Here is an 18,951-nt window from a genome sequence, read left to right as displayed (position 1 = left end):
TCAGAATTTTAGTAACATTTGACTGGCATGTGGAGAATCAGGTACAAATCTCCACTGAGCCATGAAACTCACTGACTGACTTTGGACCAGTCCCTCTTTCTCACACTGACTTCGGGGCAAAACAGCATCCTGACACCCCTTTCCTTGCTGGATCAGAGCTACAGCAACCGCACACCACGGCTCTGATCTGGTGCTTTGCCAGTGCTAAAAAGAATGGCAAAATGCTTCTCCTTTTAACACCAGCAAAAAGGCACCCTTGCCGCCATGGTGGTGGATTTTCAGCACTCCTATGGCACAGTGTTTCTAAATATTGTGCCAATGGAGCATTGTAATACCCCCACCATACATTTGGGCATATGGGGTGATGCCAGAATGATGCCGGCATCAGGGCACATGGTGTCAAAACACCACACCCCCACGCTGCCCCCACACCAGTGCTTCAAGCTGGTCCGTTTAGCCCCTTACTGCACAGGGTTGCTGTGTAAGTAAAGTGGAGAGCAGAATCATTTATATATGTTACGCCTCCCTTATCTGGATTTCCAAAATCCAAAATATTCTAAAAACTAAAATTTATTCAAGGGTGGCTGCAATAGTGACACCTTTGATTTCTGATAGTTCAGCATACACAAACTTTGTTTCATGCACAAAATTATTTAAAATATTGTATAAAATTACCTTCAGGCTATGTGTATAATGTGTATATGAAACATACATGAATTTTATGTTTAGACGGGGGTTCTATCTCCAAGATATCATACTATGTAAAAACATGCAAATGCAGGTATTCCAAAATCGAGAAAAAAATCTGAAATCCAAAACACTTCTTGTCCCAAGCATTGTGGATAAGGGAGACTCAAACTGTACCACACTGAGCTCATTGGAAGACAGACAGGCTATAAATATAACTATTAATTAATTAATTAATTAATTAATTAAACGTTGTTATAACATTAGGGGGGAGAATGTGGGTTAAGCCCTTCCACCTGCTTGCTGCAGCTTTGATAGCCCCCAGAGACCCTTATCTGTATTTTTTTTTTTAAAAATGTCAATGGTTAAATTCATTTAATTAGATTTCTGTGCAAATCTACAGCACTTTATAAAGTTTAATAATAATAATAATTTCTAGTTTTGGCCCTTTCTTTGAAGTTTTTCCCCCCTTTATACTTTATTTATACAAAGCTCTTTGCTTTGGGTAGCATTCCATTCATAATGGCATGGCATGTCACCATGTATTTTCCAATCTCTTGTTGCCCTGCATTGTATCTGCTTGTGCCCTTGAGTTCTAAACCCTTTTGAGGGGGGGGGGGGGAGAAGAATTCCATTCTTTGCCTGCCTCTATAGATCGCCAGGCACTCTCATATGTTGTTCTGGAACTCAGTAAATGACAAAAATGTCCATAAGGAACGGTGAAAGAACAGATTGTCCCAGGAAGAGGGTGAGTAAAGGCAAACTCTTCTGTGTGCATTGATTTGGTGCAAAACAAAATGATTAGGTTCCTGTAAAAGGTAGGTTAATAAATCTATCAGGGGCTGTATTTGAAGGGTGAGTAAGCAAAGGCACTTGCTGAGACAGGTTGGGTCTAGGATTTCATAGGATTTTTCTAAGAACTAAGGGTTTGCCTGCTGGGCAGCAAGCGTACTTGCCAGTCAAAGACCAGAATGTCAAGAAAGCTTAATCTGCTATTCTCTCCCTCCCTCCCTTTCCACTCCCTTATTACTTCTGATTATTCCACACACACCCCATGCCTCCTACTGATCAAGAATTCACAGAATTACTAGAACAAAGATTAGATGGCTGAAATGTCAACAGCCTAACATTTTACCTGGACAACAGAGATGACAACAGAACCTTAGAAAAATGTGTAACTCGTAAGTGAATAGATCCATTGGCTATTGACATGAATAAGTCTTTTGGCATGACGTATTTCTTTTGTGCCTATTTCTTAGTAAACTAAACTATCAAGTCCTGTCTTGCTAATTGAACCTTTCAGTTCTTGCCTGATGGTTGTATTATTGTATAAGAGTGTGGAGATTAGCAGTACATTTTATTCAGGTCTCAAGGGAGAAGGGATCAAAGCCAGGAACATGAAATGAGCAAGCGAGAGGGAGAGAGGTAATGCAAACTGGAAATGAAGAAAGTTGAGATAAAGGAGTTTGACAAAAGGATGAGCAGAAAAATATAGGACAGATGAACTCTGTATTTCTCAATAGCATCATCCAAAAGGATATAAATCAAAATACATACTACTGGCTGAAAGTGGGGAAAAATTTGAGCAGTCAACTGTGTCTTCAGGATCCAAAAGTTTAAGACTGTCAAGTATAAGGCTGCAATCCTATATCTACTTATCTGGTTAGATGTCTCATTGCAATCAATCGGTCAAATTACTGCAGAGACACAGGATTGTATCCAGTGCTGCAGTTACATTTAGCATGTTCAGACCAAACGCTTTATGCAAATCTCCACATTAATGTGTGGAAGTCAGGATTTCCCAAGTGATTCTGAATATGGCAATTTAAATTTGATTTAAATTTTAATTTCCTGAAATGGTATCAAGATATATTACAGAAAGACTGAATACAACTACAGTTAAATTGTAAGAGTGTTCACATATGAAAATGCAATTAATATTTTTTTAAAAATACAATTTAAACCACATCAACAAAATATAACAAAAATGTAGCATCTACTTGATGAATGGTCTTCAGTAACCAGTAAGCTGCCTTTTAAATTAATTGACAAAAGGAATTCCAGAAATACCAAGCAGTGATTTTAGCATTTGTTTATCTGGATCAGGACAATTGCAGTTGTTGTAGAAATTGCTAACTGTGGCAGCTCTGTGTGGTACAAAAAAGATAACAAAGGCCTGTTACAGACGGGCTAAAAAGTACGTGCGGAGCACATACTAGGGTTAAGACGGGGCGGTGCTTCTGCACTGCCCTAACCCTAGTGCGTGCTCTGCGTGCACAAAATGGTGGCGGCCATTCCACACGGCCGCCGCCATCGATACGTGACGACCGTGCTGCCTCCAAATGAGGTGGCGCGGTTGTGACGTATTGGGGTCGCGGCAGGGCGCCTAGGGTGCCCTTTCCGTGACCCCGGAAAGAGCTCCGTTTCGGAGCTCCTTCCTGGTTTGGTCCACTGGGCGCAGCCTTCAGATGGCTGCGCCCAGCGGACCAAAGGAGAAAGGGGCCAAACGGCCCCTTTCTCCTTCTCCCTGCTGCCGCGGGGTGTCCTTGGGGCTTGAAGCCCCAAGGACACCCTTTTCCAGGCTGCGGGGAAGGGGCCTTTTGCCGCTTCCCCGCAGCCCGGAAAGCGGCGGATCGGGGCTTCGGTGGCTGCCACTCTGGCCGCTGAGGCCCCGATCCGGTGGGGAAAGGCGCGCCTACAGGCCACCCCAAAGGGGCGGTCTGTAACACGCCAAAGTGACTTTCTGGACCACAAAGCCTTGGTGCCTTTCCTTTTCAAAGAACTGGAGCATGACTTTGACACAGCTTCCAGACACATGCATCATTTAAACAGCATACCTCCAAAGTGACCCGAAGCAGCTTTATTTTGGCCTGTCTGTACGGGGCCTAAGAACTGGATTTAGGTCAGACATAGGCAACCTGTGACTCAATTTTACATTGAGTCCCAATTAATCTTCTGTTATCGCACTTTCTCAGCCGCTTTTAAAATGTCTCTTTCCTCTTCTCCCTTTCCCATTTGTCCTCAGCCTATTTTAGTTGCTGCAAACTGAGTTGAAAGAGAAAATGTAGTTTGCACTCAATTCACATAGCAGGTGAGAGGGGAGAGAGGAAAGGAGGGGGCAGGATCTTGGTCTTCACAGTAGATTCTGGCAAAAGTAAACTGCTGCAGCTTTTCCTAGCTTGTGTATATTTCCTCATTAATAACTTTTGTTACACTCTAATATCACTTGGCCAGATATATCTTAGTTTTAATCTGTTGAAGTTGAAGCATATGCAGATGCTGGTCCCATAATTTCTTAACACTGGCTGTGCTGACTGAGGCTGATGAAAGTTGCAGTTCAACAATGTCTAGAGGGCCTCATGTCTAAGTTAAATGTCTAATTTAAAACAATGTAAGCCACTCTGATAGCCTTTTGGATGAAGAGTGGGGTTTAAATAAATAAATAAATAAATAAATAAATAAATAAATAAATAAATAAATGTTGTCACCCTGATGTAGAGCAATGGGTCTTACATACATATTGTACCACTTACTTCCTTTCTCCTTCTTGCGCCATATTGCCACACCCCCACCCACATCTTATTTGCATTCTGTTGTTCTCTTGCTTGCTTGAGAGGCTTGAGTGGTCAGCAGTTAATTTTGTGTTACTGTTGTTCTTATTTTATATTACCTTATTTTATTATGCACTAAAAGAATACATTTCAACCATGCAGAAAAAATATTATTCAAACATAGCCCTTTGCTTACATTATGCAAACCAGTGGTTTTCAAAAGTTCTGTCTTCATGCTAGCCAGCTCTAGATTTTAGGGGTACGTGGCTGCTTGCCATTATGTGGTCCACTGCCCATTCCAATAAGAATTAGAGTCTGGAAAATTTATTTGGGTTGTGGGGGCAACAACTCTCAGAACCTTTGAGTCATTGTGGATAGTGACTGTGCTGACTGAGGGATTCTGGTAACTGTAGTCCAAACAAATGACTTTTATAAGGGTCCAAACAGACAGGCCAAAATAAAGCTGCTTCGGGTCACTTTGGAGGTATGCTGTTTAAATTATGCATGCGTCCTAAGAGGCCAAAAGCCGCATCAAAGCCATGCTCCAATCCTAAGGACTGGAGTGCAGCTTGGATGCAACCTCTGGCCTCTTAAAATGCGTGTGTCATTTAAACAGCATACCTCTAAAGTGACCCGAAGCAGCTTTATTTTGGCCTGTCTGTTTGGACCCTAAAGGGGGAGGGGATCCAGATGGGTGGCTCTATGCCGCCCATTTTTGCCCCTCATTGGTGCTGTGCCAGCACGGCACAGCACGGCACTGACATACTCCCTAAAAAGGAGCCACTCTATGTGGCTTCTTTTTAAGGGCGTAATCATTGCGCTCATGTGCCATGATTCTGCCACTTCCAGAGGGCGCTGTTTGGGTGCTCGGACGGCTGTGTGTCATAATGGCATGCCCCATGTGGGTGGGGGTGTGGCAATATGGCGCATGGTTGCTGATAGTAGGGCTGGGTGCATGTGGATGCCCAGCCCTACCGAGCCCTAATTTCAGCTCCAGGTCGGCGCAAAGCACCAGTCTGTACAGGGCCTAAGTTATTATAAAAAATAAAGGACTTAAACCCAATTGTACATGTCAAGCAGGATAGACCAAACCCAATCAGGGCTTGGTAAGTCAACACTTATGTAAGTCCATTTATTGGGTCTGCTCTAAATAGCACAAATAATTGGATTTAGGGCATATAATCCAGTACTATCTATCTAGTCTGTTCTCTAGGGTTTCCAGAAGTCAGGTCCCATGCCTTTTTCTCCTTCCTCATTCTCCTTCTCTCTCCCATCACCTTTCTTTTTCTACCCCCATTTTCCCTAGTTCAAGGGTAGGACTCGTACACCACTTCATACATTGTTGGATTGTAATTCCCAGCAGTCTTAGCCATAATAGCTAGGAATACTAGAAGTTGGATTCCAATTACACATGGAGGGCCACATGATCCCCATTCCTGCTTTACTGAATACCAAGGCAGAGCAACCTTGTGGAGCTGGGATTAACTAGAAACTATTCTTCTACTGAGATTTTAATTTCAGAGGAATCCAGAAGTCTTGTTATCCTCGCTCTTTCGGTGGTCTGAGCCTTACAAGCCACCAAAACCTGTAGGTACATATCAGCTCAGTGACCTATGTAAGCATCTCTGCTGCTCTGGGCCAGCATATCTGAAAGACTACCTCCTCCTATTATTAGAAATTTGAGATCTTCAGAAGAGGCCTTGTTGCATGTCACAAGATCTTATGAAGTTAGGTTGGTGGGTACACATAACAATGCTTTCTCTGAAGAGCTCCTTTACAGTAGAACTCTCTACCTAAGGAAGTTAGACTGGTCCCATTTCTTTTAAACTTCCTGTAGGCAGCCAAAATAATGTTGTTTCACATGGCATTCAGTGTTTGAAATTGCTGTTTTAACTGTTTCCAAACTGTATTTAAGAATTGGGTTTAGACTGCTTTCTGGAGTTTTTAGAGGATTTTAATGTGTTGTTAAAATGTTTTTATCATTGTATTACTTTAATTGGTTTTTATTTGTTCAGCGCTTTGTGATTTGGGAGGCAATAAATACTTTAAATAACTAATTAATAAATGAATACTTATATCAACTTGTCTCCTGAGAATCTCCAGTGTAGTTTTCATGGAACCTTTATACGTTGCAGAAGGTTCTGCTATATATTGAGGCGTAGAAAAGTTTCTTTTATGGACTGTAACTCCTAGAATCCACTGGGTTTGTCAAAACTGTAATCCCCTCAAAAGGAAAATTTCTATGCTTTGTCTTGAAGCACAACAACTTTTCACAGACTAATAATGACCAGACTTGTGGATTTTCATCATTGTTCTATGTGAACTGATAAATTTCCTAGATCACAACCAACCCAGTCCTGATGGGAAGATCAGTTTTCATGAGTAAACTGTCTTTGGGAGAGCTTGTCAGCTGTTCCTGATGATCTCTTCACGAATCCACTCAAAAGCTTCCAAGGAACCCCAGGGATTTCCTGAAGTATAATTTGAAAACCACTTACCCTAATGAAAATAGGAAGTGAAAGAACAAATGGGAATGGGGGAGGTGGAAGTTCTTTTTGGGTGACAGGAATTGTTTTAGCTAGCATCCAGTTGGGTCCCAATATTGCACTGCATGGATACTAAACCTGCTTCCCAAATTGTGCTCTTCTTAGCAAAGCGCCATGAATGCAAAATGCTTCCTTTATTCTCTGCTCAGTAGAGCTTCCTGTACAGTACAATGAGGTAGAGTTGCTGGCAATAAAAGACTGGTGTTGCATGTCCAGTCCTGTGCCTGGTTTCATTGCTGTCACATACACGTAACTTGCCACATCTCACTGCATTTCATTAACTGTGTTCCTGGAACTATAAACAGTTAAGCTGTAAGAATACACTCTTGGTGTTTTGGGTGAGGTAATCTATTTATTTACAACATCTGCTCATGGCCTTCCTTCAGTAGTTACAGAAGACAATTCTGCTCACATATACATTCTGTTCAAGGATGATACTACAAAATTCACTGGACTGTCCAGTAGGGCCTTAGAGAAAAGAATCAAAACAGCTGCAAATTTATATATCTGCCTCCTTTTCTATTTTCCCTTGGAAGACTGTGTAGGAACTGCATGCTTCAAATATTATTTTCCAGACTGACAAGAAACTCATCTTTACCATGGGACAAAGGGATATGGAAGAATATTCAGGGCTACACTCCATGCATTATAGTGATGGGAGAAGGGTGATAGTGAGGGCCAAAGTATGCTTTACTTGCAATCCTCTTAGTACTGACTGATTTTTTTCTTGTTCTTTTTAAAGACAAAAACAGGCTTTTCAGGCTGCATGGCTCAGTGGAAAGGGCTATGTTTTACATGCATAAGGTCCCACGTTCAGGTTGAGGATTCATCAGATGGATGATAGCAGAGAGGTAATGCATTGTTGTTGTTATTTCTGGTGTTAGTTTTAGTGTTCAGACTCTCATTCAGCCAGTTGTTTTTCCTCATCAGAGAAAATATGTGGGTACCAAGGCCAGCCTTACCTTTAGGCAGCATGAGACAAATGTTTGATTTACTGGACTGGGAGAGGAGACAGGAACAGTTACCTGACTGTTCCTCTTGACACCCCTGGATATTCTTATCTTTGGCAAGACAGAGGTATACATGTCACTTGGCCTATGTTCCTGTGATAAGAAATGGTATCCTGTCATCAGCCAAATGTCTTGAAACAGCCCTGATGGGCACCTGTATTTTTTTCTTCCACAAGAAGAAAAGGTAGTTATGGAAAGATCTGGAGTAGAAAATGATTGGGAGAGAAAGTAGGGGGAAGTGGGGAGAATATATAAGTAGATGTTGCCTGCCCAAAATATGCATTTTCTAGATAAAGTTTAAGATCAACAAAGAAAAAAAAACCCCTGAGGAACAGATATTCACAGTGGCATGTAACGTATAGTTTGCCATCATAAGCATATTTGCTATGTGCTGTGCTAATACCTGTGGGAAAAAATAACTGAATGCATTCTTCACTTTTAGAAAATGGAGGCTAATGTTACATTTTAAAATGCATATTTGTAAAATAGTAAGGAATAGCATATTTGCTTTATTTGTAAGCATCTATGCAGTTTACTCTGAGCCTTTGAGAAGCAGATTGGGTTATAAATGTAAATAAATCATGCCATTTAATTTTTTTTTAAAAAAACGATAATGAATGTAGCACTCATGAATCTCAGTCAACTTGTTGCAACAGTATACCCACTGAGATTTGGAGGAATGTTTTTCCCACTGACGAAGGCAAAATTGGTAACACAAAGAGCTTATACATTACAAGAAAAATAAGGTGACATTCTACATATTGCTATTTACAAAACTTGATTAAAAATCTTTCTAATACCAGCCATGAAATGTAGACATAGTTTTCAATGCAAGTATGGCAGCTGTTAGTTATCACTAGCTGTGCTTTTGTGTAAATTAGGTCTGAAGCATTTTCAGACTTGTAATGGGTTGGTGTGATTTAACTAATGAACTAAAGATAGGCTTGACAGTATGATGCAGGTAATGATCTGTGAATCAGACAAGAGCTCCTGAGTAAGGGCCAGGGAGTGTCTCATTCATTAGCCCTTAAAATAAGTTACTGTCAGTTCCAGTGCCCTGACTGGTAGAAATACTTTTGGTGCAATAAAATGAAGTGTACATAATGAAAATTAATTCAGTGCTCTAAGGAACACTAGAAGTTGGAGTGAGCAGGCAAGCAACCTATTGGAAGAAGTAGGCATGTAAAAGACCTATTTCAATAGTATAAAATTTGGAACATAAAACTTAATGAGTACCCAGTAGGGAATGGAAGAATACACACAAAACCCATGGTATTCCATGAAGCATAATGTAACTCATTCTACACTATGGAGGTTGCAGTCATTCTTTGAATGAGGTGACATTCTCCTCCATACATAGAAATTCAGTAGGAAAACAATTGCATTCTTAATTTTGAGCAATCCAGTCTATCACATGCTTCACAAGATAAATGTATGAGTTTGCATTAATGTTGTGAATAAAATAGTTGAGCCAATGGATTTTGAACATGTACAGCAGCTATAATTTTGAGTTTGTTGATTTAAATATTGTTTGTTCTCACATGGTATGGTTATTCTTTGCCACTTGGGATCCCATGGATAAATAAAAACATTAGAATGGATAAATCAAAGGAAACAATAGCCATGATCTATGATTCCTGTCAGCCCTCTGCTCTCTACCAGCTACTACATGGTTGTGTCAGATATAGTCAGATAGGTGAGGTTTGAAGGGGCAGAGGTCACTGCAGAAGTGATGCATTGCAATAACCCTCAAAAGACATCTGGCAACATTATGCTGGAATGCCAGGCATAGTTCTGACAACATCTTCCACCTGTAAGGGCCACTGCAAAAACTATTTAGCCAGCTGTACATACTGAATTACATACAGTGGTAAAAGAAATTGGACCATGCTATTAGAAATACAGTTTAGCTAGCCAAAGGAAAGGGGCAGATTAAGTTACTAATGGAATACAAACACCACAAATACAAGAGTTCTTGTTGCTGTGTGCCTTCAAGTCATTTTGAATTTATGGCGACTTATGGTGAAACTACGACAGGATTTTCTTGGCAAAATTTGTTCAAAGGGAGTTTGCCCTTGCCTTCCTCTGAGGCTGAGAAAGTGTGTCTTTCCGAAGGTTACCCAGTGAGTTTCCATGGTTGTGTGGGGATTCAAATCCTGGTTTCCCAGTGTTCTAGTCCAACACTCAAACCACTACACTACCCTGACTTTCCATAAGAGTTCTAGGTGTTCATTATTTTCAATGTCTCACTGTCTGGAATGCTAGAAATTCTAAATTGAGGAGATTATCACACGGGAGGGACAGTGTCCTTCTCCTGTCTTCCAACACAGCTAATCACACGCTCAGGGGCAGAACATTATCACACCCTGCATTCTTCTGCTGCCTTCTCCCAAGGGTAAAGGGTCATGGAGCCATCCCCACGTGCTTCTCCCATTGGTAAAGTGTCATGGAGCCATCATTTGGTATTAACAAGAGTTCCCATTAATACCAAATGACAGCTCCATCACACTTTACTGATGGGAGACATGCACAGGGATGGCTCCATGACACTTTACCCATGGGAGAAAGATGGCAGAAGCATGTGGGAGTGTGATCCCCGATTGTGCAATTAGCCAAGTTGAAAGATGGGAGATGGATGCTGTCCCTCCCATGTGATAATATCCTGAGGGAAAATTTCATCTGGAAGGGCAGCATTCTTATGGACGGCAAGCCCTTCAGTTTGCCACCCCCCCCCCCAAAAAAAAAACACACACAACTACAATGCTGCCATCTACTCAGGTACATCCCTACAAGTGTGTGAATTATTTCAGAAACATGGTCATAAGAACCATGCTAGACCACACCAAAGACATACCTAAGAGATCATTCTGTTCACATAGTGACCAGTGAGTTTCCTGTGGGAAATTGTACCCACCCTCTTGTATTCCTTAATTACTAGTTTTTTGAAGCATACTATCTTTGGTATTGGAGAGCATTTATGTCTATCACAACCAGCAGCTGTGACAGCTTTGCTCTCCATGCAGATGACTAACTTCTGTTTAAAGTTGTTCAAATTGTTGGCCATTACCACATTTTGTAGTGGCAAATTCCAGCATTTAATGATGTGGCTGAAGAAAGACTCCCTTTAAACTGTCCTGAATTTCCTAGTATTTACTTCCTTTAGGTGATTCGGTGTTTTAACATTATGAGAGAGGGAGAAAAACATTTGTGTACTCTTTACAGCATGTATACATTTATACATATTTATACTCTTAACACTCCTAAACTATCCCAAATGTTAGACTTCATTCATAAAGGAGCTGGTCTAGTCCCTTATTCATTTCATTTCCCCCATTCTGCACTCCCCTCCCCCAAGCTCTACAATATCTATTTTCAGATGCGGAAACTAGAATTGTACACAGTATTTCATTTGCACTTGCACCATAGATTTGTATGTTTTTGTTGTAATGTGTCTTCAAATTGACTCCAACTTATAATAATAATAATAATAAATAATAAATTTTATTTCTACCCCGCCCTTCCATAGAAATGATCAGGGCGGCTTACAAAGATATAAAAACATTACAATACAAGTTAAAAATTCAATAAGCAATTAAAACCATTATTACAAAGACAGGAACAGGAAACGATAAAATAAGAAATACGTATATCAGGGGCAGAAGAAAAATGACCCTATCATGACCCTATCATGGAGTTTTCTTGATAAGATTTATTCAGAAGAGGGGTTGCATTGCCTTCCTTTTAAGCTCAGAAGCAATCATATTTTTTTTTTCACCTTCTGCCTGATAAGCAACCTGCTGGGGGTGGAGATGAAAGATACATGATAGGCTCTGTCATATTAATGCAACACTCCCGGAAGATTAGTTTGTGCTACAAAGATGCAACTCCCCCACAGCTGGGTACAGGTGTGTGAAGAGAACCTGAGGTTGCATAGTTCAGAATAAATGAAAAAGTGGGTGGTCATCAGAAGCTGAAGGTGAGGGTGGTGTAGTTGTGTGAGTGATGGAAGAGGACCCTGAGAAATGAGTGGTTGAATCCTCACTTGTCCATGGAAGCCCACTGTGTGGCTTTGGGCAAGTCATACTTTCCCAGCCTCAGGGGAAGGCAATGATAAACCTCCTTTGAAGAGATCTTGGCATATGTCAGAAATTATTTGAAGACACACACCACACCACAAACTGCTTTATGCATGAACTTTGATATGCCAAAATTACACACTTGATCCTTTAAATAAAACTGATAAGATTGTTAGTAGTAGTCTGTGTGCCTTAAATAAGCAGCCTCACAAAACAAAAATAGGTTTTGTTATCAAGCATTACCAGCTTGGGGGAGGCACACAGAGATGTGGTTGCAAAGGCTGATTGGTTTAAAATGACACCCTTAATTGCCAAAAACAAATAGTTCAAAATGTTGAATCTTGCTCTCGCGCTCCATTGTACAATCAATGTCTGCTTATTTAATTGTAAGTTTGACTTCAGAACATTGCTTAAAGCTTTACCATCTTTTCCATTGCCAAAATACATGCATGGCAAAAATAAACTAAAATGTCATATCCATCCATCCCTGCAAACTAGTTTAGCCAAACAAAGCCCAAGTTGTGTATGGCTTCCATGGGCACACCCACGAGACTGAAAATAGCCGTTGTGGGTTTGGCGCATGTATTTCCCCAGTGCATTTCACATTCCCAAATGGAATATGTGCAGACACCTCTGGGAAATGTCAGCTTTCAAACTGGTCTGAAGACATGTGATGCACTTTTGCTGCTGCACTAGAAACTAAGCAGATTTGGTTGTGTAACCTCCCTAGAAGGTAGGTTAATGTGTGTAAGCCATTCTGCAAGCTATTTGAAATAGATACTTCAAAAATTAGAAACCTTTTAATATGTGCATATGTGTACCATTGCATTCCAATTTTCTGTTTATTTATACGTCATTCCAGTGGGTGTTTGTGTAACAAAAGAAGATTTTTTGCTTCTTATGTGTTCATCAGCAGCTGGCAGTGGAGTCACATTCTTTGCAGCATCACATCATATTTTGTTGCTGTGGATACCATTGTGATGCCACAAACAAAGGATTAGAAAACAACATCATATTCCTTTTCCCTTTGCCAAAGTTTCTGCCCCCTAACATTGTATGACCAAGATGGACAACTGGCCTGATCCCTGAAGAAACACCCTCTGGAATGTGACCATTTTATTAAATTTCAATTCTCGCTAATTCTGCCTCACTATATAAAACTGTGTATGGGACATTGTAGAATACTGATATCGGTATACTGGTAGGCTTTAAGAACTGTTCATAAAATTGTAATGCGAAAAGCAAGGGTCATAACTTTAAAACCAGGATGTGGAATCTTCATTCCTCAATGTGTTGGTGAATTCAGTCAATGCCTCACCATTGGCCAAACTGGCCAGGACTTGTATTATTTATTTATTTATTTATTTATTTAGCGCTGTAGATTTGTAGGAACTGGAATTTAAGAATATCTGAAAGAGTACAAATTCCACAGCCCTCCTTTAAAGTAAGAATATTTCTGGTTGTATAAGATAATTGGCAGTCAGAAAATCAGTTCTGTCAAACACAAAACAAAAATCACAGAACCAGAATGTTTAGGTGTAAGTAAAGCCATCTTATTCATAATAATTGTAACTGGAACATTCTAGGGGGAAAGAGGAGTCAATATTTGTGAAGATAGCAGTATAAAAAGGAAACTGTGTGACTGACGGACCAACAGAGTTAAAAAACTGAAACAGGTTGACATGACCAAACTGGATTCATTTTCAATTGTGGAATACATTTTTTTCAATCTAGGTGGAATGTTAATATGACCTAGCTAAGGTTCTGATGCCCAGTATATTGAAAAGAAATATGGAATAGCTGCCCATTTTAGTTTGTGGACAAACACACTGCATGCTACATCTGTCCTGCCAGTATACAAAAGTCATACAGCTCAGTTGTGTGCACTGTATACAAAAATCGTACAGCTCAGTTGTGTGCATTGAGTGTTGGAGTGGGACACACTCAAAACGCAAGTAACAATCCTGGCCTAGTGTAGATGCCTACTGTGTACTTATGTAAGGGATGGAAGCACTGGCAGCAAAGGAGTACAGCAATCTCTTCCTGTGACAGGATAAAAGACAACAGGAAGAAAGCCAAGGATGTGGCATACCAATCCAACTTTATAAGCAGCAGGTGTAGTCTTGCAAGTCCAGCAAAACACTTCCTAGTTTCTTATCCAATCTGTGTTCCTCAAATGTCATTCAAAAACTTATAACATTAATAAAGGCATTGCTGTTCACTCGATGTTGCCCATTTAACTTGCAATTTGGAATCAGATGTTCCTAAGTTTAAAGAGCTTTGGCCAATGAGGCTGTGATATAAATGAAGCCTGCATGAGGTCATCTGATGTCATTTTGGAAGGCCACACTGCTAACCTTTGTTGCACTTGCAAAAACAGCACAGGCCCGCTGCTATTATAGTGAAACAACAGCTGACATTGTAGCCTTAAGCTTCCAAAGCCACAATGGTGACACCAAATTGCTTCATAAAAGCTTCATATATCACAGCTTGTCTGGCCAAAGCTTTTTGAACTCATAGCAGATGAATGAGTGTGGTGCCATATCAGTCTATCTGTGGGCCCATTCCCACTGAAGGAATAACCTGCATCCTGACTCGGGTCTGCCCTGCTATTTTAATCTATTCCAAAAGGCCCTGCGTTCCCACTATGAAAATGGGGCCTCATTGGAATCAATTCTTTGGGAGGGCGCGCTTGTCATTCCCGTTGGAGCTGGTGAAGACAAGTGGCCCTCCACCGGACCCTTTCTCTCCATTTCTCTCTTCTTTCCCTCCCCTCCCCTCTTCTCCCCTCATTTCCTTCCTTCCTTCCTTCCTTCCTTCCTTCCTTCCTGTCTTCCCCATCCCTCCCTCCTCCTCCTCCTCCTCCTCCTCCTCCCATCCTACCTTCTTCTTCAACCTACTTCCCTCCGCCGGGCACTTGCCGCTTCCCCAGGGCTGGCGAGAATGCCACTGCTGCTGCCCCACTGCTGCTTGCCCTGTGCTGGCTGGTGTGACAGCGGCACCGGCAGCCTTGCCAGCCCCAGGGAAGTGGCGGGTGCCCGGCTGAAGCGCCGGCAGCTCCGCCAGCCCCAGGGAAGCGGCGGGTGCCCAGTGGAGGGAAGTAGGAAGAAGAAGGAGGTAGGATGGGAGAAGGAGGAGGAGGAGGGAGGGATGGGGAAGACACGAAGGAAGGAAGGAAGGAAGGAAGGAAGGAAGGAAGGAAGGAAGGAAAGAAGGAAGGAAGGAAGGGAGACGAGGGGAGGGGAGGGAAAGAAGAGAGAAAGGGAGAGAAGCGTCGGTGACAGAAGAAAGGGAGCAGGGAAAAGGAGAAGAATCGATTCCAATCTGACGTTCCCACATGTTGGATGCGGGTTGGAATCGATTCTTACCAAAAGGAGTGCAAAGTAACTACTATCAGAATACCTTGGCTTTTTTGCATTTAACCCGTTTTTTCCCCACTGGAATTGATCAGATGAGGATCTGAATCGATTTTCAGTGGGAACGAGGGCCTTTTAACTTGATTTTGGATTCGAGGTTTTAGGTAGTGGGAATGGGCCCTGTGACTCACTAACATCTATCTATTGCTGCATCTGAACAACAGAAATAATGGAGTTTGATACCATTTTAACTGTCATAGCTCCATGGTATGGAATCCTGGGACTTGTAGTTTGGTGTGGTACCAGAGTTCTCTGACAGAAAAGGTAAGTCTCACAAAACTACAAATGCCAGAATTCCATAGCATTGAATCATGGCAGCTAAAGTGGTGTAAAACTGCATTATTTCTGCAGCGTGGATGCCGCCTATGAGAGCCAGTGTGGTATTGTGGTTTGAGTGTTAGACAAGAACTCCAGGAGACCAGGGTTCAAATCCTCTCTTGGGCATGGGTGACCTTGGGCAACTCACACTTCCTCAGACTCAAAATAAAGCAATGTGAAATACTTTCCAAACAAATCTTGCTCAGAAAGTCCTGTGACAGGTTTGTCTTCGTGTTGCCATAAGAAATGACTTGAAAGGACAGAACAATCTCCCCCTCCTCTCTCTCTTTTTCTCTCACATAATGCACATTATGTGATGTAGGCTAAAGTAGTTATTGACCTGGAACTCAGAAGAAACACAGCATCAAAGGAGAGTATAAGGTTAGCTGGAAGAAGGTATAGCAGCCTGTTATCAGAACCAGCCCTACCATTAGGCAGACTGGGGTAGCAGTTTGAGGCAGCAGATGCTGGAAAGTAGTAGAGAAGTGTTAGATGCCAAATCTTTATAGGCCATGTTGTTTGGCCTATGCTCCTTAATCTGATCAGCTTCCCTGGGTAACAGTGTAGAATACTTTACTCTTTCCAGTGGAGATTATCGCATTCAATTTAAAGCGACTTCTCCTTGTTGTGATAAAGTTGCATTTAATTTTAACAGTGAGTGTTATCATACTCAGCCGCGGCTAGGTGAGTGCAACCTGTCTGCAGCCTGGATCCCAGCCGTGCTTATCCTGCGGCTTCCCAAAAATGGCAAGCTCCCATTTTTGGAAAGCTACTGAATAAGCACGGCTGGGATCTGGGTTGCAGTCGCAGACAGGTTGCACTCACCCGGCTGTGGCTGAGTGCAATAACACCCACTTTTAAAATTAAATGCTACTTTATTCTGTCAGGGATAAGTCGCTTTAAATTGAATGCGATAATCTCCAGTGTTGAAGCACTAACCTAGTCCCCTTTATGTATGTGCATAGCATCATGCTTCCCTTGCTTAGGCCCATTTTACAGGCGATCCTTTTCTAGATTTTGGAAAAGTTACTTTTTTGGACTATAGCTCCCAGGATCCTTGAGTCAGCATAGCCTTTGGGCATGGCTGGGGGAGTCTGGAAGATGTAGCCCCAAAAGTAATGTTTCAAAATTCTTGGAGCACCACATATATGCTGTTATCAAAAGCAGTACTGTCATTACCTACCGTCCTACCACTCTGAGCCATTGTGACACATTTCAGACTGCAGAAATGAAGGAAGGGGGAAAACACCCCATGTATGGGTGGAATCAGTTTCACAATGATAAAAGTTTGAAAACAAGTGCAAGAGCTCACAGACATAGCTTGAGCCTTGGGATAAGAAACATTTATAGCCTAGCCTAAGGAACATAATGTTCACAGACTCAAGACCTCTCTGTGGGATCTAGTCTTTTGATTTAGTTCTACTGTGCAGTCTTTGTAGGCTTTTAAACAGTGCATCAGACTGACTTCTGTTCCTTACAGGAATGTCACAAGAAAGGAAGCAACTTGTTTCTGAAAAAGTTTGAACCCTGAGAAAGGTCAAAGTTCTTTTTTCATCATAGAATCATAGAATAATAGAGTTGGAAGAGACCGCAAGGGCCATCCAGTCCAACCCCCTGCCATGTAGGAAATTTCATTCAAAGCATCCCCAACAGATGGCCATCCAGCCTCTGTTTAAAGACCTCCAAGGAGGAAGATTCCACTACACTCTGAGGGAGTGTGTTCCATTGTCAAGCAGCTCTTACTGTTAGGAAGTCTCTCCTAATATTGAGGTGGAAGGAATCTCTTTTCCTGTAGCGTGCATCCATTGTTCTGGGTCTTAGTCTCTGGAGCAGCAGAAAACAAGCTTGCTCCCTCCTCAATATGACATCCCTTCAAATATTTAAACAGGGCTATCATATCACCTCTTAACCTATGCTTCTCCAGGCTAAACATCCCCAGCTCCCTAAGTCGTTTCTCATAGGACATGGTTTCAAGATGCTCCACCATTTTAGTCAGCCTCCTTTGGACACGCTCCAGTTTCTCTACATCCTTTTTAAATTGTGGTGCCCAGAACTGGACACAATATTCCAGGTGGGGCCTGACCAGAGCAGAATAGAGTGGCACTATTACTTCCCTTGAACAGGGGTAGGCAACCTTTTGAGCCGGGAGCCGGGTTGCTGTCCCTCAGACAACTGGTGGGCTGAAGCAAAAAAATAAATAAACAAAGCCCCTCCCAGCACAGCAAAGTCAGTGTGAGCTACACAGTCCTGGAGATTCACAGTAGTTCTACCAAAAGGGATTACCAATAGAATTGTCAGATGGTCCGAGGTTCAGGATAACAGATAGGCAGGTCGATAAAGCAGTCCAAGGTCAAGGTTTCCGGGTAGTCAAGACAAGAAGCCAAGGAGCCAGAGACAGAGTCTTTCCTCTAAAAGAGTCAGATATCCACTGGCAAAGAACCACACATGCTCCAGGTGCTTAAGAAGGCAAGGAGCTGGCCTTCAGCTGTGTCTGATTACGAAGACGCTTCTGATAAAGCCTCCGAGATCTTCGAAGGCCCTCTCTTTCTGCTCAATGCTCATTGAAGGTAGGCACACTGCCCAGATGTCCACAGCCTCGGCACCAGGCAAACTTGACTGCTGAACCTCTGGAGGGGCCATAGACTCTGCTCCAGCAGAACTAGGGCCAGCCTCTGGCTCCTCCATTACAGGTTCAAGCCCCAGGGGCTCTGGCTCCTCCATTACAGGTTCAGGTCCCAGGGGCTCTAGCTCATCCTCTGAGTCCTCCAAGCCGTCCTCCAGGCTGGGCATGACACACTATCAAGCTCCTGAACAAAATAGATGGACATTTGAAGCAGACAGTTATCCGTTATGGATGAGGAATTGCAAACTGATGATTAGCCCTGAATGAATTTTTTATTTATTTATTTATTTATTTATTTATTTATTTATTTATTTATTTATGGTATTTATACCCTACTCTTCAGCCCTAAAAGCTCTCAGAGCAGCTTACAGATAGTTATTCAGATGGTTCCCTGCCCCCAGGCTTACAATCTAATAAGACATGATGGAAAGGAGAAGGGAATGACAGTGGGGAAGGGGATCAAGTCCAGTGATGGAAGATGGACTGGAGGGAGGGCCCTTCTTCTTGCTCTGGCAAGCCCTGATAGTCTCCCTCCCAGGCTGATAAAGATTCCTTTATCTTGAAAAGTTAATATTAAAATATTCCAGAGTACTTCCATTAAAGAATGAATATTCACCTTCTAATTAAAAATACCCATACTTAGCAAAATAATTAACACAAATCACAACTTAATATTCAAAAGAGCTACAACAAATCTGAACTATAATTTCATCTCATACAAAAC

The 18,951-nt window shown here is 41.9% G+C and overlaps 1 protein-coding gene across 1 annotated transcript in view; it reads left to right on the top strand.

Moving 5' to 3' along the window:
- Positions 1 to 1,421: 1,421 nt before the first annotated feature.
- Positions 1,422 to 18,951, top strand: part of LOC149315006 (type II iodothyronine deiodinase-like) — a 97,966-nt gene continuing 80,436 nt past the window's right edge. Inside the window, exon 1 of the mRNA XM_089522326.1 lies at positions 1,422 to 1,435. The gene's annotated coding sequence lies outside the window, so the exon portion shown is untranslated. The remainder of the gene's footprint in view (positions 1,436 to 18,951) is intronic.

Source organism: Sceloporus occidentalis, unplaced genomic scaffold (genome assembly GCF_023333645.1).
Source record: "Sceloporus occidentalis isolate IW3139 unplaced genomic scaffold, rSceOcc1.0.p SCAF_4, whole genome shotgun sequence".
In the NCBI taxonomy this organism is placed as follows: domain Eukaryota; kingdom Metazoa; phylum Chordata; class Lepidosauria; order Squamata; family Phrynosomatidae; genus Sceloporus; species Sceloporus occidentalis.
Note: the sequence above shows the minus strand (reverse complement) of the source record. Positions and strands in the feature narration are given on the sequence as shown.